We start from the raw sequence: 18,072 nt of genomic DNA, 5'->3' as shown, positions 1-18,072 counted from the left end.
TTTTTCAACTACACTGATCTTAATGCACTAAATGCTGCCATGATTGTAATGTTAGTAAGTTATCGGTTTGAAAAACGTTTAGGACCGCAGGATGAATTGAAAAATAAGATCAAAGATGTGTTAAACTTGCCGATGAGACAACTAATCACCAAACACCAAGTGATGTAGAAGTTGATATGATGTACATTGTATCAAAAGTTTACAATGGTACTCAAAATACTAGTTAAGCGCAAATCTCTAACTAGCTTGCTTGCTAGCTGAACCGTGAAGTCATTATTATGTTAGGTATACTACCCTCCTTTAAGAGTAGACTAGTCCGACAGATAACCACTATATCTGTCTGTAGGACTAGGCTACATCGAAAGCAGGGTAGTATACTTTACCTTATAATGACTCCACGGTTTAACTAGCAAGCAAGCTAGTCAAAGATCTTACCTTTACCTACACACTCAATGCATTTTGCTGTAATGCACGGAAGTAAAAACGGTTTGTTTTACGAATTATCAAATGCTAATTTTCGAAACTTACAATATTTCTAAGTACTCAAAATACAAGTTAATAAACCTACTTACTAAATGTTATGAGTTAGTCCCAAAACAGAAATGTCGTATTTAAGATTATTATTTTTTTCTTTTCATTTAAATGTTATCATTTATTCATTTAGAAAGTAGGGGTTGATCGATTCATTGTAGCATTCATTTACATGTGTCTAGACTTTAGGCAATTAACAGTTTATGATATTGCATGGACACTTGCATGATTAAAGATTGTATTCCGTTGCTAAAATCAAGATATCGTTTCTGCTAATGTTGTTGGATAGTTTGTTTAATGACATTTATCCACCCACACTTTAATTAATGTTAAAAGGAAAAAATGCTTATTAAAATGCAAGTATATGCTGCATGTATGACACCTATCTCAAAATTCCGAAGCGCATACTGCTTGGAACAGTTACCCACATCTTCGCTAGCCAAGAATTACGATCCCCTCCCTCCTAGGGATGATGGGTAGATTGTAACCCTTGGCTAGCGAAGATGAGTTACCTACATCTGTATGTTAAGCAATATCAAAGGTTGATTTTTTCCTTACCTTTTTTTTTATACGTATACTATTTAATAAAGATTGCATTATATGTAAATGCAAATATTATACGGAAATACTTAAACTATACTTCGAAAAAGATGAAATGCTATCACCATTGGGTAACAAACACTATATACATTTGACCAATTGTTCTGGATTGTTTTTAAATCTATGAGATGACCATGAATGTAACATTTGCATTGATTTGGTTGGAAATTGAATACTTTTTTTAATGCATTGATTTAACTGCACTAAATGTCGACATAATTGTAATACAAGTAAGTTAGTGGTTTAAAAAAAAAGTTCTTGACCACAGGACACATTCACAGGTAATATATGGTACGAATATGAAACTGGTTAAGAGGTTAATATAAAAACAAAAGAAGATGTGGTATGATTGCCATTGAGACAACTCTCCACAATAGACCAAAATGACACAGAAATTAAAAACTATAGGTCACCATACAGCCTTCAACAATGAGCAAAGCCCATATCGCATAGACAGCTATAAAAGGCCCCGAAATGACAATGTAAAACAATTCAAACGAGAAAACTAACGGCCTTATTGAAGTTTATCCTCGGCCAAATCTTAAAAAAAAAACCCATTTCTTTCTAAGAAGATGCATGCGCTATTTGCCACTGGGCCTTAAGCAAACAACCAATATCAAATGTGTCCTTTCAAGAACACTTACAGAAGCTTTTGATGACTATAACAAAAAAACGTACCACTTTATACCTACGATGGGGACCGATTTAATCAAACTGTTTGTTTCGTCGTTGAAGACTTATGGCAAAGGCAACGAGAAAAAAAAAGTATAAAAGAGTCGCTCAATTGATATACAATTTTATGAACCTATATTTAGGAGATAATTGTATTGTATTTTAAGCTTCGACGGCATCCAATCCCCAATTGATGCCGTCGGAGCTTAAAATACAATATTGTTATCTCCATTCTAATGAAACTGGCAGAAAACAACGTTAAAATATGTATTAAAAATCTATCACATGCCGTCTGCGCTTGCGCGTAAGTCCCATAGCATCAATTGTCAATTGATGCCATGTAAATAAGTGACGTTATCCAATCAAAATGAACATTACAAACGTTGTTGCATTAGAATGTTGGACAGGTACATGTATACGACAAACTACAAACAAGGTAACACTGACTAAAGCGATAAACAGTCAACTATACTCCAATAAACGCCATAACATTGGAGTGTACGACATGGGTTTCTGTTAAGCACGGAAATTAACCGGTTTAGTATGTGAACAATTTAGAGAATTTTAAGCATCACATTCGGTAAGTTTAACAACCAGAGACCAAATGACGTAGAAGTTCATATGATGGAAACGAAATCAAAGGATCGATAGTACTTGAAATACTACTTAAACCTTCTAAACATACTTAAGAAAGTATCAACACGACAGGCGCTACATTTGGAGCAGGATCTGCGTATCCTTCCATAGCACCTGAGATCACCCCCAATTTTTGCTGCAGTTCGTGTTGCTAGTTCGAAAAATTTATAAAGTAAATAGCATATTTATGATTGTAAAAGATTGAACAGACAATAACAAAGATCCTCGTTCAACTCAAATATCTTAATACACAAGAACAGAAAACACATAAATAAACAAAGATTTTTTTCTGACTTATGACAGGTGAGTTGACATGTAACGAGGTTGAAATAATCATTCTTGTAATAAAACTATTGTTTTTATTTTTGTTCTTATTTTGAAGAAAAAAATCACCTAGCTACAGCTTCACTAGTTTATATCAAACAGTATTTTTGTTTCTATGTACTTTAGTGAGATCTTATGTAACAGGATTGATTTTCACTGCAATTAACGTGTCGTAATTGTAAAAAAAAAAGATAATTTCTGGTTCAAACCACTCCTTATTTTATTTCAGTAATAGAAAATTATCTGTAAACAAGAATTAGAAGAAAATCAAACTAATATTTCTTTATAACTTGCACACAATTTCTACAAAACAAACAAAAGGATAACAAAAATAATCAATTTCATTGAAATTGTGATGATTATTTTTTTCGTTCAAATTGTATTCATATTGAAGTAAATATTATATTGGTTTTTTGATAACCCATCAGGCAACTAGAGAGAGGGAGAGTGAGTTTATATCGTAGAAAAGCGAGAAAAACTCACAATTTCAAATCCTTCCCTAATTTCTTCTTGATACTGCTTAGTCCGTGGTTTGCTTAGTGCAAACTCAAATATATTCTTCAGATTGCAAAATATCATAATTAAACAAGGATTCTGTGAAGTTTCAGTGGTATCAAGTCTATGATCAGGGAGTCCAACAGGACTAAATCCTAAATCAGATGTATCAGGTGTGGCTGTGAAATACCCTATAACATAATTGGATTTCACTAAAAACAGTGTACAAGTTTTTCTTTTAATAAAATCCGTTTTTGATCAGGTTTTGTTTTTGGTAGAAAATGGATGTCATATGAACACTGTACTGAATATGTTTTCTGCAATTTTCAGCAAGCTGATGTGACCTTTAAAGTGGCCATGTAATGTAAAGTTGAACACACAGAACAGCAAGCTATAAAGGGTCCTAAAATGACAAGTCTAAAACCAATCAAACTGGAAAACTAACGGTCTGATCTACATTAAAAACGAGAAACACTTATTAGCAACACTAACAAACGACAACCACTGAACTATAGGTTCATGACTTATGACAGATGCACATAAATGCAGCGGACTTGAACGTTCTAACAGGCACCAACCTTCACCCTAACCTGAAACAGTAATATAACATTACAACATAGAAAGACACTATAACATATCAAACCATTCTTCATTCTATTTGAATCAACGAAAAACTAAAGATCACTGAAGGTACGATATATTGATTGATTGATAGTTTGCGTTTAAAACCAATTTTATCACACCACTATAGGACAACTAGTCCCCAAAAGTTGCATAACGGGACGTAAAAGAAAACACTTTCTTATGGTGACAAAATATAATAGATTTAGAGTATACAGTAAAGTAAGTATATCCAGTTACATAGATCATTATCATTGAATGTGTAAGAAATAAGAAAACAACTGAATAGTTTCAAATAATCAATTTTCTTCTGTAATCTGCAAATATAAACAAAACAAATAAAAGCAACTTACCGAAAAGTGTTCTTACCTTTTGATGTTATGATATACGACACAGTTATTCCTAATAAAATACATATTTCACATTTATGGAATATCATTTGGATATGTCAGAGAAGACTTTTAAGAAAATATATATTTCAAATAATATTTCATCTTGTATAATCATCTATATGCAATAAATCCAATAGCAGTCTGCACCTAAACAACGTTAGGAAACTATATATATAACCACTTAAAACGTATTGCAATTGTGTCACACAGAAACTCTGTTAATGTAAACAAACAATAAAAACAAAACATTGATTTTCGTTTTGTTTGCTGATAATTGCAATCTTACTGAAAGTTGAACATTTCCTGTTGGTAAAGGATATAATTACTCTAGTCTTTGTACTACGTTCACTGCCTCGCTAAATGAATGGAAATCTTTGTGTTTTCATTTAAATGAGTTCTGTCACACGATTCGCTCTTTATTTGATGCTAGTTTTATAAAGGAAGTTCTGTAAGCTCACCCAAGACCATACTTTGGTGTTTAAAGTAAATAACGACGAAAACAATTTATACTTCATGCTTTAGGGTCCTTAATTATTAGAAAAAGGTCAGAAGATTCCATGAATACTTAATCAAACCATTCGGAGAAGGGTACAACCCCCCCCCCCCCCCCCCCAAAAAAAAAAAAAAAACTAACAAAAAAACAAAAAAACAAAAAATATTTTTTTATTAAATAAACAAAAGTCTTCATAAACTATCGACTGTACAACATTGTCCCAACCAAACAAATAGTGCTTTAGTTGGTAATCTATGTACTCGCTAACGTCAGCTGAACTTCTAATCGAGCCGTGTAGCTTGTGAAAAATATGAAAACTTTTTCTTGATAAAATTGTGTGGAAGTGTAATGTAGAGAATAGAAAAATCATAACTGCCAACAGAGTTAAAAGAATATTCAAAAGTGCGTATTTTATTTAAAACCTCTGCAGATTTTTTAACACTCCAAATTATTATTACCATTATTTGCATAAGCTTTATTGCAAAGGTTAATAACAAGTAAAGGATGAAGTTAGAAGCAAAGACAGATAATCTAAGTAGTAGAATAACTATTAGATGCAGAGATGAAACGAAATTTCAATGGTTGTTTGTATAATTTAGGTATCAGTACATAGTCGGGACTTTCAAATTTTCCTATAATGCACTTTATTCTACGTGGCCATAGATAACTACAGCTTTTCCAAGCCAGGTAGAACCGCACGGAAATTCTCAGAATAATACCATATACAAAATATGGAAAATACAGAACACAAACATAGCAACAGCTTGCATGATAAGAGTTTCTTGAATTAAAAAACGCAAATAGATAAATGGCTGACATGAAAAAGGAATAAATAATTTCGATGTCAGCAAAATAAGACAAGCACATGGTGTTCTGCATGCTATTGTCTTGTCGTCATAGCCAGTAAAAAGATTAATATGGTTGGATGAAACACATGCATAAAGGAACTCTTTAAAAAAACAGCTTGTGATATCGAATAGATTACATTTGTAACGTTAATGACGATACAGTGACAAAATAATATATGAGTAGTTTCTTTGGTATATGTATAGTTTTGCGCTCTTTCTGACTGAGTTAGGACTTAGGTATGTATCAGTTTTCATGTGTGACTTTTGTCATATGTTCTCAACATTAAATGATCTATGGGATCAAACTTGTCATCAATATCGTCGACTGAGAAGAAATTGCGTCTCTTGATATCGTGTCAAGAGAAAATTTAACTGTGATACCCACTTTTACTAAATTAACTTTTATGAGATTTATTTCATCAAAGTTTTACCACTTTTCATTATAATGTCGAGAACTTCACACAGAAATTTAATAGAAAACTCGATAACAATATCTTTAAAGACAGACCAGGTAAAAAAGCCTTACATTTTAATTAAAGTATATCACGAATCTTGATAACAAAGTATTAATCAATTCTGAAATAATTATCGATCTTTATCATAGATTTTATTAAATCTTGTTGAAAGGAGTTACAAGTTTGGCTTGTTAAATTTGACAGCTCGTTGTTTAAAAAGTCTTATGTTATAATAATTAGGTGAAATTGAAAGTTGATAATTGTAGTTTAGTCTACATTTTTGTATATCATAACACAAATTATCTTTTTCTCTTAAGCAAAGTTAAACCAAGCTGTAAACAGTATAAACAACGAAGGAGAAGTTTTTAAAAGGGGGCACTAGCTATAAAATTTATGGCCACCGAATTGACTCGAATTCTCATATTCCATTTATAACCATGTAACACATTTATCCAAATTAGAAAAGAGTCTAGAATTAAAAAAATACAGACCTAAGCCCCCATAATATTTAGCTCCGTTTCATGTGTATTTTAGTCTTGACGCCATCTAATTAACTATCCAGTTGACCTCCGTAGATTGGCCTCTGATGGTCATATAACTTTTATAGAAATAGAAATAGAAAGCGAAATCGTGCACTTGGATTTTTCTAGGTCTGTTTAATTTCATATTGTAGATTTATCATATATGTTTATCCTCTTTTTTTTTTTATCTGTATAAGAATAAAATTGAGAATGGAAATGAGGAACATGTCATAGAGACAACAAGCCGACCAAAGGACATACAACAGCCGAAGAATGATTTTTTGTGGATTGAATCAGTCTATCAAATGATTTACCTTTGTTGTTACACTTTCAAAGTTGATATTCTTTTCCTTTAGATAAACGAACACGCACAATGCATGCGTTATCCATCTCTAGCTAAGGGGTTAAGTTGAAGTTGCTATGAATACTGATTCAATGAGGTCGAATTATTCACTTGCATCTCAAAATGTTTCTTTTGACTGTCTATAGTAATCGTATGTTGACCACTAAACGTTTTAGTTCTTTATTGTTGAAGGTCGTATGTTGAACAATTAATATTTTAGTTGCCTATGTCAAGACCGTATGTTGACCACAAAATGTTTTTTGATTGTCTTCTAGCTGTTGAAGGCTGTATATGTTGACCTCTAACTGCTTTACGATTGTTTTAATCGTTTGGGTTTGTGACATGTACTCCACATATGAATATAGGAACCGGGCTGAAGTACGTCCATTATTCATTATTCAAAATTCAATAATGAATAATGACATAGTTCACTTTTCACTATTCAATGTTTAGTGATGAATAATGAATAATGAAATTGTATGCTTCATTATTCAAGTTGAAGCGGTGAACAGTGAAATAAAACATAATAAATTACTGTGATACTATAGCTTTATTCCGTATTTCTAAATTCGTCATTTTTGAGTTATCTAACAAATATTGAAATAATATCAGAACAAAAAATAAAAACACTCTTAAATTTAATTTGATTTATTTATCTAGTTTCGGAGGATAAACTAGTGTTTTTTTTTTTTAACTATTTTTAACAGAAATTCCTTGGTTTAATGTATGAAAGACCTGGTGGTCGTGTGGTCTAGCGGGACGGCTGCAGTGCAGGCGATTTGGTGTCACGATATCACAGTAGCATGGGTTCGAATCCCGGCGAGGGAAGAACCAAAAATTTGCGAAAGCAAATTTACAGATCTAACATTGTTGGGTTGATGTTTAGACGAGTTGTATATACATTATGTACACAGCCATGTATCACCATCATTGATGGCGATCCGATGGATACATCTGTTGTAGGGTTGTCACTGACTCAGACGTACTTATATTATTTATAGTATAACTAATCGCCGTATTTGAATATCAAAAATAAGACAACGCGTGACCGAACGACGCATGGATTAAACGAGTGCGCAGCACGAGTTTAATCCATAGCGGCGTTCGGTCACAAGTTGTCTTATTTTTGATATTCAAATACGGCGATTAGTTATTCTTTTTATTACATTGGCAAATGGCTTTTTTTATGAAATTAATGTAGAAAATGTAAGGAACTATATCTTTTTCCTACGCATTGACAATTTGTTTTGATCCGACGTTATCGACGTCTAGACAACGCCTATTGTTGTATGACGTCAGAGAGTGAAATAACCACGTTTATTTCACATGTGAAATTATCGGTTTTTATTTAACTGGGAAATCAATGTAATTCATTGCAACCAATGTAATAAATATATATATATATATATATATATACAACTCGTCTAAACATCAACCCAACAATGTTAGATCTGTAAATTTGCTTTCGCAAATTTTTGGTTCTTCCCTCGCCGGGATTCGAACCCATGCTACTGTGATATCGTGACACCAAATCGCCTGCACTGCAGCCGTCCCGCTAGACCACACGACCACCTGGGCTCTCAAAAAAAGAGCTTTCGGTGGGCATGTGTTACCTTTCCACGTCAGTTTTAATCTAGCGGCGTACTACAGTACATGATATATAAGGCATGAAGATGTTATTGTTACAGATCAGCTAAATTATCTATAGTAAAGGATCCTACAAATTAATGTAAGATACAGTCACAGAAAATAATTATATTCATAAGTACGTCTGAGTCAGTGACAACCCTACAACAGATGTATCCATCGGATCGCCATCAATGATGGTGATACATGGCTGTGTACATAATGTATATACAACTCGTCTAAACATCAACCCAACAATGTTAGATCTGTAAATTTGCTTTCGCAAATTTTTAGTTCTTCCCTCGCCGGGATTCGAACCCATGCTACTGTGATATCGTGACACCAAATCGCCTGCACTGCAGCCGTCCCGCTAGACCACACGACCACCTGGGCTCTCAAAAAAAGAGCTTTCGGTGGGCATGTGTTACCTTTCCACGTCAGTTTTAATCTAGCGGCGTACTACAGTACATGATATATAAGGCATGAAGATGTTATTGTTACAGATCAGCTAAATTATCTATAGTAAAGGATCCTACAAATTAATGTAAGATACAGTCACAGAAAATAATTATATTCATAAGTACGTCTGAGTCAGTGACAACCCTACAACAGATGTATCCATCGGATCGCCATCAATGATGGTGATACATGGCTGTGTACATAATGTATATACAACTCGTCTAAACATCAACCCAACAATGTTAGATCTGTAAATTTGCTTTCGCAAATTTTTGGTTCTTCCCTCGCCGGGATTCGAACCCATGCTACTGTGATATCGTGACACCAAATCGCCTGCACTGCAGCCGTCCCGCTAGACCACACGACCACCTGGTCACCTGTTTAGACGAGTTGTATATACATTATGTACACAGCCATGTATCACCATCATTGATGGCGATCCGATGGATACATCTGTTGTAGGGTTGTCACTGACTCAGACGTACTTATGAATATAATTATTTTCTGTGACTGTATCTTACATTAATTTGTAGGATCCTTTACTATAGATAATTTAGCTGATCTGTAACAATAACATCTTCATGCCTTATATATCATGTACTGTAGTACGCCGCTAGATTAAAACTGACGTGGAAAGGTAACACATGCCCACCGAAAGCTCTTTTTTTGAGAGCCCAGGTGGTCGTGTGGTCTAGCGGGACGGCTGCAGTGCAGGCGATTTGGTGTCACGATATCACAGTAGCATGGGTTCGAATCCCGGCGAGGGAAGAACCAAAAATTTGCGAAAGCAAATTTTCAGATCTAACATTGTTGGGTTGATGTTTAGACGAGTTGTATATACATTATGTACACAGCCATGTATCACCATCATTGATGGCGATCCGATGGATACATCTGTTGTAGGGTTGTCACTGACTCAGACGTACTTATGAATATAATTATTTTCTGTGACTGTATCTTACATTAATTTGTAGGATCCTTTACTATAGATAATTTAGCTGATCTGTAACAATAACATCTTCATGCCTTATATATCATGTACTGTAGTACGCCGCTAGATTAAAACTGACGTGGAAAGGTAACACATGCCCACCGAAAGCTCTTTTTTTGAGAGCCCAGGTGGTCGTGTGGTCTAGCGGGACGGCTGCAGTGCAGGCGATTTGGTGTCACGATATCACAGTAGCATGGGTTCGAATCCCGGCGAGGGAAGAACCAAAAATTTGCGAAAGCAAATTTTCAGATCTAACATTGTTGGGTTGATGTTTAGACGAGTTGTATATACATTATGTACACAGCCATGTATCATCATCATTGATGGCGATCCGATGGATACATCTGTTGTAGGGTTGTCACTGACTCAGACGTACTTATGTATATATATATATATATATATATATAAGTTAAATAATCTACGTTGCCTTTTTTTTTTCTTTCCAATGGACCATTGCTATAGATATAACAGGTTGATTGTGCAGCAATGATTATTAGGGGGTTATGCCAAAATACGCGTGAAAATTAAGAAATTGCCAATTTTGAATAATGAAACGGATATTTTTAATAATGGAATAGACTGCTGTGACCCTTCAGCCTTTAATTACAGAAATACCTTATACCTCATTCGAAAGCTTATTACGTAAGGAACAAAAGGTATATAGTCAATATGTTTCGCAACGCATATTAGAGGAGTATTGAAGGGCCTTAATCTCGAAATACGCGTGAACATTTAGGATATTTATTCTGAATAATGGAATGGACTGCAGCAACCCGTCAGCCCCTTATTAATAAAATATTTATATACCAAATTAAAGCTGAATGATAGAGAAATAAACTGAGTATAAACAATATGTGCCACAATGACCATTAGAGGGGTTACGGAGGACCAACATGCCAAAATGCGCGTGAAAATTAAGAAATTGCCAATTAATAATGGACTGGCTGAAGGGTCCTGGCAGTCCATTTCATTATTCAAAATATCCATTTCATTATTCAAAATTGGCTATTTCTTCATTTTTACGCGTATTTTGGCATTTAGGTCCTCCGTAACCGTCTAATGGTTATTGCGGCTCATATTGTTTATACTCAGTTTATTCCTCTATCAATAAGCTTTAATTTGGTGTATATTTTTTCCCTTAACTAGTAGCTGAAGGGTAGCATAGTCCATTCCATTATTCAAAATAAGCTATTTCTCAATTTTCACGCGTATTTCGATATTTAAGTCCTTCGTTACTCCTCTAATATCCGTTGCGGGAAATATAGACTATATATCTTTTGTTCCTCTCTTAATAAGCTTTTGAATGAGGTATAAGGTATATCGATAATTTAGGGCAAGGGTCGCATCAGTCCATTCCATTATTCAAAATATCCATTTCATTAATCATTGGGTATTATTTAATTTTCACGCGCATTTAGGTTCTCCGAAACCCCTCTAATGGTCATTGCGGCACATATCGTTTATACTCAGTTTATTCCTCTATCAATAAGCTTTAATTTGGTGTATAAATTGCTTTGATTGAGGGCTGACGGCTTGCAGCAGTCCATTCCATTATTCAAAATCAGCTATTTCTTAATGTTAAAGCGTATTTCTATGTTTAGGTCCTTCGTTACTCCTCTAAATGCGTTGCGAAACATATCGACTATATATCTTTTGTTCCTCTCGTAATCAGCTTTCGAATAAGGTATAAGGTATCTATAATTAGGGGCTAAAGGGTCGCAGCAGTCTATTCCATGAATCAAAATACCCATTTCATTATTCAAAATTGGCTATCTCTTAATTTTCACGCGTGTTTTGGCATATAGGTCCTCTGGAACCCCTTGTGGTCATTGCGGCACAATCAACTTGTTATATGTCTATAATTAAAGGATGAAGAATAGAAAAGGTCCAGTAGAGTATTTCAATTTTGATATATGTTTTGTTATTCAGGTCGTCCATGCATTTAACCAAGGAATTTCTGTTAAAAATAGTTAGGAAAACCAACTATACACATGGAAAAAAGTATTGCAACACCTTGATTTTTAAAACTTGAAAAATCAGTCTCTTTTTTTGGATGAAATATAATAAAATATGTGTACAATATTATTGAAACATAGTTTATGATAACATTGGCATTGAAACGAACAAAAAATGTTTGAAAAAAAAAAGATTTATATAACCACAATTTATAATAACAAAATGAAGTGTTTTTTGTACAAAAAAAATGCATTTTACAACTTTTACTGTAGTCGAACTTGACAATGTCAGACATTTCAAAATTAGTTTTCAGATGACTGTTCACATCATGGATGAACGTTATACGCCTAAGAATAAGTACTTTGTGCACAGCCAGCATTTAAACGGATAACCGCATCTAAACGTCTTCTGATTCCTGCCTTAAAACGACTAATTTGTTGCTAAGGTAGCAGCAACCATTTATGATGAAGGGCATAGTTTATTTCATGATGTGTTTGAACTGGGGTGTCCTTTCGCGCACTTTCCGCCCAAAAGTGTCCCAAATATGCTCGATATGGTTCAAATCCGGGCTACGATCGGGCCAAGGAAGATGAACCGAATTCCATTTGAACATTGGATCTTCCTCCACGATGCTAATTTCCAGCTTTGGCGAGCTCTGCACTACATTGGAGACGGAAAACTGTGTGTCTGTTCGTAATCAAAGGTCTACGAAATGGTCTTATCGCACGATAACCAGTAGCGATGAGTCGATCTCGAACAGTTCTTGTTAAAAGGCTCCTATATGGCCACCACTCTCTTTTTAGGATTGTCTTGTATGCAATGGGTTTCCTTCTGACCAACCTTCATTATGCTTGATTTTCCCTAGCAAATGGTATAGGGGGTCTTCATTATCTTGGAAGGTCTTTAACAGCGTTTATTGTCTGATTTTTATTCTCAAAACGACTTATAGTGGAATGGTGATGACCAATAATACGTGCAGTTGGTACAGCGACATCTCTGCTTCTCTTATGTTGATAATCTGCCATCTTGCTGCAGTTAAGAGTTGTCCAGGACCCATTACAAGGTGTCAATCACATAACTTTAAAAACTTGATTATTTAAAGTGTTGAAAACAATGAAGATAAAAACATCTGTTTTGCTGTTTACGGGTACAGAAGCTGCATGTGCAAATAAAAACTTATCGAGTCGATATTTATTGATTAAACTCAGGTGATACTTAAATAATGTTTAACTAATTCTATTTAACCAAATTATAACACAAAAAAATAAAGAGTGTGTTTTTAATTTCAATTTCAATTTGGTGTTGCAATACTTTTTTCCATGTGTATAGTTTATCATCCGAAACTAAATAAATAGATAAAATTACAAAGAGTTTTTTATTCTATTTTCTGAAATTAATTTGAATATTTGTTAGATAACACCAAAGTGACGAATTTAGAAATACGGGATATAGCTATAGTGTCAGTCAATTTTTAAAATTTTTATTTCACTATTCACCGCTTCAAGTTGAATAATGAAACATATAAACATTTCATTATTCATTATCATTTTTTAACATTGAATATATAGTGAATAATGAACTATTTCATTATTCATTATTTTTTTAATAATGAACTATGAATAATGGACGTACTTCAGCGCGGTCATATAGGATTGTGTTCACGAACGTCGTAGGTTGACTTATGCATGTCTTTTGCCTGTTTATATTTGCCGGCCATATATGTTAACCCCTGAACGTCTTTTGTTGTCTATTGTTGAAGGCTGATTGTTGACCACAAAATGACTTTTAATTGTCTTCTGTTGAAGGCTCCATGTTTACCTCTACCTACTTTACGATTGTCATTGTCGTTCAGGTTTTGTGTCATGTACCCTACATCTCCATATTTGTCAATAATAACTGACACATGACGTTGGCGAATTGCATTTTTTTTTCTAATTTATTGTTAATTTGAATTCTTTTTATGGCCAACAATGCCTGTATGTTAGATGAAGATATAACAAAGCAATTTTAATTTCAAAAGTCGAAAGTCTATAATCACTCAAATAATACGTTACATCTGATTTAGCTATATGATATTAAATGGCATATTCTGTAATTTTAGTGTTTTGATCATTAATAATAATATTGATAAATATTAAAGACAAAAGTTAAACTAATTTGTTTGTCAGAACATTCCAGATAAACATATGATATCATTTCAAATTTCGATTGACAATATAATATCCATAAATTTTAAAGTCAAATAAATGCATAACTAATCTATCTATACGTATTTTTGGCAATAAAAGAGAGAGTATTATAGTCTATCTATTCAATCAATTTCTGATAACAGATACGACATCGATATTTTTATATCCATTGATAAAAAAATATACAAAAAAAATCATAAAGTTAAGTTTGGTAATAACTAACCTCAGTAGATGGTAGATCAGTGTCAAATAACTTTTGACAAAATAAATGTGATAGTGTTCCCTCCAATCATTGCCATAACAAATAGACTTGGTGTAAACTCCTTAACCAAGATCGTTTAATTTCAGTTAACCTAAATTGTACTAAGCACTGAAGGAGCCAATGTTTGTCATCATTAAACGTGCATTGGGGAAGACGATTATAACACAGTTGTTTCATTGTAACCAATGTACGTAATACATTTTTTTTCTGTCCTTCCTTATGCATTTAGCTGTTAGAGAGACATAATAATGTAATATATGTTTCTGGCTGTTACAATTTTAAACTTTCAAAATTAAACATTATTTGCAATACTGATGTAATTGGCACAGGCATCGTGCTAAAAGTCATGTTAACAGCGTGAAAAAAAATTAAAAAAAGTAACACTTTATATAATTGTTGCGTCTGAAACATTTATCATTGTCAGGAATTCTAAAAAAAAATGAACACCAAAGGGAGACTATAAAAGAATAGTCACATTGTCCAGATATGGTTAACTTTGCCTGGTGCAGTTCAAACATAAGTTCTTAATCATTTCTAAATTCATCAAAGGAATATTTAAGAAAGGTATGATATACATCATGTCAGTACTTCGTCAGTACCGAAGTACTGACACCGAGCTGACAATATATTTATACCATCTTGGACTGACCGTCAACAAGCTGTGGTATGTACCCAATTCTAAAGATTGAAAAGAAATAGCCGCTCGTTTTTCATTTCAACTTTCAGTATCATTCTTATTCATAAAGACTTCAAAGGAAAATGAAAAAAAATACCAATTAATATTCATTTGTTTCGTTTATATTCAGAGGAAAAAAATTTATGAAGATTTCCGCGACAAACGTTTTAATCGCAAATACCAATATTGGTAGAGATTAATCACCCAAATCTAAATGTGTGTTGTGAAGATAATTTTTACATTAACACACTACAAACAATATACATATCAGTTCTTAAAAATTTTGTCATTTCAATAACATTGTAATATATGCTCTAAATAGAAAGGGATCAGCATATTTCTTTTTTCCTTCCTTTCCTTCTATTATACAGTATCCCCATTCTTTATGTATTGAAAATTGTATATGTCTGTCTTCTGATTCAAGTCATATGAGATAACAATAGCATGGGAGACTCGTGATATAACAAAGAAAAAGAACTAAAACCATCTGTCAACATTAAAAATAAGTAAAATATTAAATTGAATATTAAATTGAGAATGGAAAAAGGGAATGTGTCAAAGATACAAGAACCCGACCAAAGGGAAAACATCTCCGAGTCCACCAATTGGTCTTCAACGCAGCGAGAAAATCTAGCACCTGGAGACGAGACCCCTCAACAATACAGTTCGGCGAAATAGCCTTTTAAAAAAAAATTTGATTACAGCCATCAAATAAAGCGCAATAGTGCTGACTGTGGCATTACACACCAATCAATCAATCAATCAATCAATCATATTCCACGCTCAAGCGCGGTGTGTACTGAAATCTAACCATAAATCTTTATAGAAATTTAATACTGTCTTATTTATTGTATCTATCCTTAAGATACTTATATGGTTATAACTAGATGAACTCTGGTTAGTAAAGAGATACACTTTATTAACATTCAAAGTTTTATCAGTTGTAATCATGGCCATATAAACAAAAATATTGCGGTCATAAATTATTTGAAGTGTTGCTTTCGGTATCAGATGAAACACACATTGAATAATTTACAAGGAAGTCCTGATAAAACCAATCATAACACCAAATATAAAACCGAAAATTTTTATGTCAATATACTAATGTTCCTCAGAATAAGAAGAAAAAATATCCATACAACAGCAAAACATCTTCAATTTGTATGTAATTGACAATTTTTTGTGTTCAGTGTCGGACCCAGAGTGAGAGCGGTGTACCAGAGGTTAGTACCCCTTTTTGGGACGACCAATGCATTCCCCCCCCCCCCCCCCCCGTTTTTCATGGGTGATAAAAAAAAACTTTTGAAAATGGCTGGATCCGCATCTGTGTGTTAATCAAATAAACAAAGTCGAAATTATGATTTTCGATAATTTTTGGCTGCAATTTAACCAACCAGATTAACGGAATCGTAAGCTAGATTGGTGGAGCTACTTTACGGTTTTCGTTTGGTAATATATTCAGATGGATTGAATACCGACTGAAACTTTGAATGAGTATAGCACCGTGCGATGCAAAAATCCACTAGTATTGTTTAAAACGATAAACCAAAAGCCTTAGTGAGCTCACATATATCATTTGACTACGAAGTGAACGTATTTCAATGTAGAATGCAAAGTTATAATAAATGATAAAAATTTACAACTTTTTCCCAAAAGTATATATTGTTTAGTATGCAAATAGCGAAACTGAATTTAAAAAGCTTGCATAGACTGCAAGGTAAACATTTAATGCGTGGCATAACATATCTAAACTAGAAGAACAGATTTTCATATAATACTGACGGTGTTCCTTATCTAGACAATTACCTTTTATTTTTATAGAGCTTAAATAATCAGTCCAAATGCCAATACGCTACAACAAGGTCAAGAATATGTTTACTGACAATTTATGAATTTGGTATATTTCGCTTGAACATATATTGTGTAATGATAGATATAAAAAGATATGGTACGAGTGCCGATGAAACAACTCTCTCAACTAAGTCACAATAAACATGTGAAAGCTCTCTCACAGGCAAACTACCCATAATTGAAAGATATAAGGGCATACACCACAAGCACGGGGACACATTCTACTGCATCCACACAGCACGAGCGTAAAAACGTGCAGTGAACAGATATAAGAAGATATGGTATGAGAGTTTATTATTATAACTGCTATATATAAGATGCTAGAAAGATAATCACATCTAACATAATAAGAATACTTACAATGCCCATTGTATTTATCATAAGCAAATTAATCTATTTTTTAAATCCCAGGTTACAATTTCAAATGGCACATAAGATCCGATTGTCCTTTCATGAGATTATGATGATCTATTGGTATATGTCCTGAAGTTAAAAATTAATCCCAAATATATATATGTCTTCAGTTGAAATGCAAATTTTTGACACACTCGAAAACAAAATAAAGTAGGCAATTTGATGTCAAACAAGTATTTCAACAATGGTCTATTTTCTACCGAACTACTAGTTTATATCGGTCTCTGGTTAAATAGCGCCTTCTAAGTACCAATAAATATTGTACTAGGGATCAAATTCTCGTTACATCACACAGTCAACATCGGACTTCAGTAACGTTAACATATTTCATGTCATAAAAAGCGAAAAACGAAAAGACCTTATCAATTCTAAAGTTTAATGTTATATCGACTCTTATTTAAATTTATGACAATCGCCTGGCTGGTTTAAACTTCTTCAATATGGGTTTTGTCACTTGGTGACTAGAAAGTGTTTTACGTAAAGAGCCCCTTGATCTCATAACAACTAAGACAGGAAAGTGTTAAAGAACTCGTCATTTTAAAGTTTAAAATCCTATATAAATGATATTATTAACCATTGTGTCTTATTTCAACATTGACATGCATGTAATCTCCCGATGACTACATGAACTATAGAACAAGGGAAGTTGAAGATTTACGAACTCGATACCATTTTTGCTTTCAATATAGAACCTCTATTATATCGCTATTACATTTT

General features: G+C 33.4%; 1 protein-coding gene across 2 annotated transcripts in view; it reads right to left on the bottom strand.

The window, feature by feature from the left end:
• LOC139490579 (uncharacterized) overlaps positions 1 to 17,608 on the bottom strand; it is a 51,451-nt gene extending 33,843 nt beyond the window's left edge. Inside the window, exon 1 of one of the 2 annotated variants that reach the window (XM_071277434.1) lies at positions 17,302 to 17,608. The gene's annotated coding sequence lies outside the window, so the exon portion shown is untranslated. Of the gene's footprint in view, positions 1 to 4,248; positions 4,548 to 17,301 lie in introns of those variants that run through there. The other variant, XM_071277435.1, reaches the window with a different exon arrangement.
• Between the last annotated feature and the right edge of the window lie 464 nt (positions 17,609 to 18,072).

The sequence above is a fragment of the Mytilus edulis genome, chromosome 10 (genome assembly GCF_963676685.1).
Source record: "Mytilus edulis chromosome 10, xbMytEdul2.2, whole genome shotgun sequence".
NCBI classification, from domain to species: domain Eukaryota; kingdom Metazoa; phylum Mollusca; class Bivalvia; order Mytilida; family Mytilidae; genus Mytilus; species Mytilus edulis.
This window is presented reverse-complemented; position numbering and strand designations above follow the sequence as displayed.